Raw genomic sequence first — 4,927 nt, forward strand, 5'->3', positions numbered from 1 at the left:
CTGACTCTCATAGGGACTATTGGGTTTGCACATTGAATTTACTGACACTTGTTTGTTTGCATATAATGACCATAACGCCTTTAAGCCATTTATTTCGTGCGCATGAAAAGTTTGCTTTGCAATGTGACAGATAATTAGATCATGATAACCTCGGGAATTAGCATGATACACATAGATTGCCAAGCCATCATCAAATGGATTTTTATTAGCACTAATGGACAACCCAAAACATTTACTGTCGATGTAGTAATTGCTCTCTCGTCAGTAATCATTCCAATAAAACTTGTTATTAATGTTTTATGTTCAAATAACACCAACTTATCTATCGAATATAATTAAAAAACAATATTACTTATGCATATCTATCTATCTATCTATCTATCTATATATATATATATATATATATATATATATATATATATATATATATATATATATATATATATATATATATATATATATATATATATATATATATATATATATATGCATAAGTAATAAATTAGCATTCGCTGTAGACTGTTAGAAAGACAGTGGTCATTTACTTCTTATATTAATCATCGTGCTTCTTAAGCGTGTAACGAATTTATATAGTTCATCCCCCTTTTCCTTCTGAAAAGATGTTTGTAGTAACCTTCATGGGAAATCGCAAATAAGTATGTCATAACAACAAAGTATATAATGTAAATCTAGATCAGAATTCGATATCATTAATATGACTTATAGGGATGACTCGTGCCTATAAACAGTACCAGGTCATAACTAATTCTTTTAATTTGTTTTTTGAAAAGATAATTTATGAAGAAATGAAGTAAAGCCATCATATTCTATGGTTAGAATTTTCATTGGAGGTGCAAAGACGAGAAATAGGTGTTTTTTTCTTTCTCGGATTATGTTTTTATTGTAGAGTTAGGTGATTGGCTGAGGACTGCTGCTTGGATATCCCCATGCTCGTGTGGTTACCTTCCAATTTCTTTTCCACAAATTGTGGTTTGCAGGACCAAGGCAAAGAAGATGGAGACGGAGCATGCTTGCCTGAAGCGACAGTGTCGGATACTGATAGACGAGAACATGAGGCTCCGACGTCGTGAGATCGACAGGCTACGAGCCCTTAAGATGCCTCCATCAATGCCCAGTGCGAGCACCACCAATCTCCAACAGCAGCCTCCCTCTACTAAATAATAGGATTCAAATAATGAAGATTGTGTGAAAGAAAAATTTGGGAGGAGAAGATGCAAGTTAAAGTCTGGACAATAAGGTCTTGCAAACGTTCAGATTTACTGCTTGACTTTGGATTATTCAACTTTCTTCCTGGTATATATGATCATATGTGGCATGTGCTTACCTTTATGGTTGACTCTTGGCAATTGTGTTTGTGTCTTCCTATAATGGCATATGACATGTACGTGTTCGATGAATTCAGTGAAGTGGCGCGCGGTTCCATTTTCGGTGCTATTAAGAATTACATAAGCTTTTTTCTCTCCTCCTATTACTTATTGGACAGAGGTTTAATCTGCAGTGCAGCAAGGAAGATAAGCTTTCAGCTCAATTTCCTTCTAGGTTGACGCACCAATTGAGGCCCTAGGCTTTCAGTTCAGAGGCTTGTCTTCTTTGTTAGAGTGAGATAATCAAGATTTAAAAAATCTAATCAATGGGCATGCATGGATATGCCCCAAACAATATTATAATTTTCATGTGGCATGATGTACCGCCACATGGTGCAGGTGATGTTGGGTACAGTTTCTCGTAATTTGGTGCTATCTATGTTAACGGGCGTGGTGCAGTTGTGATGATAACTAGACTTGATCGGTATGCTCAATCCTATGTTAATTTGATGGAATGTGCATGCCAGGTTTATGCGGGCACCAACCTGTGATGGAAGGCATCAACCCTTGCAATGGTGAAGGCACTCGGTGTTATTTTAGGAAACAAAGTCCTGGGTGATTCTTGTTCATGCATGTATGGAACTCCCGGGGCAATTTTGTTTCATGAACTTGCTTCAATAATTTTTAGGTGTTTCATGCATGGCACTTCAGCAAAAAAAACGTTCTTGAAATGTAGGTTAATGGGCTCAAAGGGGCCGGCTTATGTTTTGTTCATGCATGTGTTTTAACCAATTTTGTATGTGTTTCTAGCCGTTCATGAAACAAAATCCTAGAAGATGTATGTTGATGTACTTACTACTACGCTCCGTATCCTATTCTATGGAACAAGATATCCATAGTGATTTGGGTTCATGTACGTGCACTGTAACCTACCTATGAATATGATGGCAAGGTAGGAATCGAAAAATACAATAAGATTCATTGCCATTTTTTCCATAACTTCTAATTCACACTCTATATAAGCATACACACTACTAACCAGCTCTCCTGACCCAATCAGTAAGAGAGAGTGATTTCCTTGCTAAATCATTTAGTAAGTGAGAATGATTCGCCTACGTCGATCTCTTGTACTCGCTCGTCCAAGTAGTGCCGATTGAAACCCTCTCATGTTCTGGATCATGGTTTCCTTGCTAAATCATTTAGTAAGTGAAACACATGGTTTCTCCACCTTGAAATATTTTGTTTCCCATAGACTCCTTTTTTTATCTCTCCCCTTTTCCTTCCTACTTTTGATGGGCAAGTTAGGATCAACAAGCTGCATGGAGCTCCTTTGGTTCGACCAAGGTATGCCATAATTTGGTTTATTTCAATAACTGGAAGTCATTTGCTATGAAAATTTCCAAATTAGAAGTATCCGTAATCATCCGGGAAGTGCCCCATGCGTTTTAAGACCATAAAACAAGGTCAAGCGTAAGTTAGAGGGCTCATCATGCATATAAATACAAAGTCATTACCAATTTGTTATGAGTAATGGTTAAGAAATAAAGCTAATAGCAGCAACATAGCAAACCAATGTTGCACACTAATGCTGTCAAATAATATGATGTTTTTTTCAATCCGGATGCGAAGATTGGAGCAAATAGAGGTTGAGTGCACGTGCCAAAAGAAGTACGTTGGGTTGCCGAGGGAGGACAATTGAAGGAAGCTAGATCCCTCAAAATAGCTGCATCTGTTGTTCTCGCCCAAATCTCCGAAACCTCAACCATCTGATCTTGATCTAGTAGTGGTTGATCTGCTCGCTCAATTAGGGTACACAAATATATTTGGGGTTGGCACATGCGGACATGCACATAAAATTCCTCTGCAGAAAATTTTTGTACATAAATAAATATGTGACCATCAGCTCGTCGTAGATTTTCTTGAAGTTCTTGTGAGGATCTCTAAATTTTCTATGTGGATGTAAATCCACATAATATAAGTATGCAGACATCTGTAACATATGTACCTTATGGAGCATTTGGTATAAGATAATCATACCAAGATTAACAAATGTTGTAGATAGAGGTGATGAGATCGCCATGTTTGTTTGCAGCATGGTGATCCGATATTGCAGTAATCCCAAAACACTCCCACTCCTCAAATCATTGTCTAACCTAGTGATGGAAAGTCCATTCTTGAAGTTGGGTACCAAGATCATCCTAAGAAAGTTATCCTGATTTGAAATTTGGAAACAAAAACGCCCCTTAGTCTAGCAAAAAAATTTTGATATATTATATTATATTAATATTACATGTATTATATTGGTGAAATATTATGTTATATCATATTATTAATCATATTATTATTATATTACTATTGAATTATAGTTTTAAATTATGATAGAAATATTTATTGTATTTTATATTTATATTATGAAATCATCTAATATATTACTTCTATTTGCCTTATTTTTCTCATCAAAATAAATATTAGAATGAAAATATAAACTATGGGCGATCTCCCTCCCTTCTTCCAAAAAAATAATAAAAGTTCATCGAGTATACAATCCATTAATGATTTTGGATATTAAATAAAAAATAATGGTCGTACGTGAAGCAACAACTGAAGTGCACACCGTTTATGTCGAAAAATATGTTCTCTTCCTTGCCTGCATGGCTATTTGCACCTGTAATGAGATCATAAATGCAATAAGATTGCATTAGCAGAGATTATAAAAAAGCACAATAGTCTCACCATTGCGATGCATAACTGCTACTGCTTGAACCAATTAATTATTGCCAGAGTAGAAACACAGTCTTAGGTCATTTTGTCACAGCATATGTTGGATTCCAAGTGCTATATCCAACCAAATTTCCATTTGTAGGAAATCACTAATATTGATATTATTGAAAGGAAACCACCTGCAAATAAAGAAACATCTTGCTAAAATAAATCATTTTTAAGATAGACGTAACAATATTACCTGACAAGGGACTTGCCGGTAATTTTCCAACAGCGTGCTGCGAGACACGTGTCCAACGATGATAATTGCAACTTTTATGATATGGCGACAACAGTCAAATACTCACTCTCATTATTCTCATGATAATCTTATCGCTCTATATAATCCCCTGCCTTCACGTTTTCCTCCCTCTCACTTGTTTTGGTTTGAGGTGTTGTGGTGGAGATCGCATGGCAAATTTAGGGAAGGGTCCTTCCACCCCAAATCTCACCACTACAATTCTTGGTTCATCTTCTCCTTCTAGGTCTGGTGAGTTTGGAGTATTTCTCTCCTTTCTTAATCCTCTGTCGCCACTTCTATATTTTTATGATAGATCTTGTAATAACTTTTCTTGTGGTGTTCTGCTTTTGAGCGTTAGTGTTGTTACATGGGTTACTTCGATTAGATTTTTGGTCCTTGTTTTTTGTTGTTGTTGTTGCATAATGAGTTTTTTTAAAGTATCATCAGATTCTCAACTCGAATATATCTTAGAACAATCCGATCGGAAAGAAGAAAGAAATTTCTTCAACCTACCCAACTCGAATCTCTTAAAAAATATAAAAAATAAAATACGAAAGTAAGGTCTAGATCATCTTTTCATTCATTTTTAATGGATCATAAA

This window comes from Phoenix dactylifera, chromosome 6 (assembly GCF_009389715.1).
Source record: "Phoenix dactylifera cultivar Barhee BC4 chromosome 6, palm_55x_up_171113_PBpolish2nd_filt_p, whole genome shotgun sequence".
In the NCBI taxonomy this organism is placed as follows: Eukaryota; Viridiplantae; Streptophyta; class Magnoliopsida; order Arecales; family Arecaceae; genus Phoenix; species Phoenix dactylifera.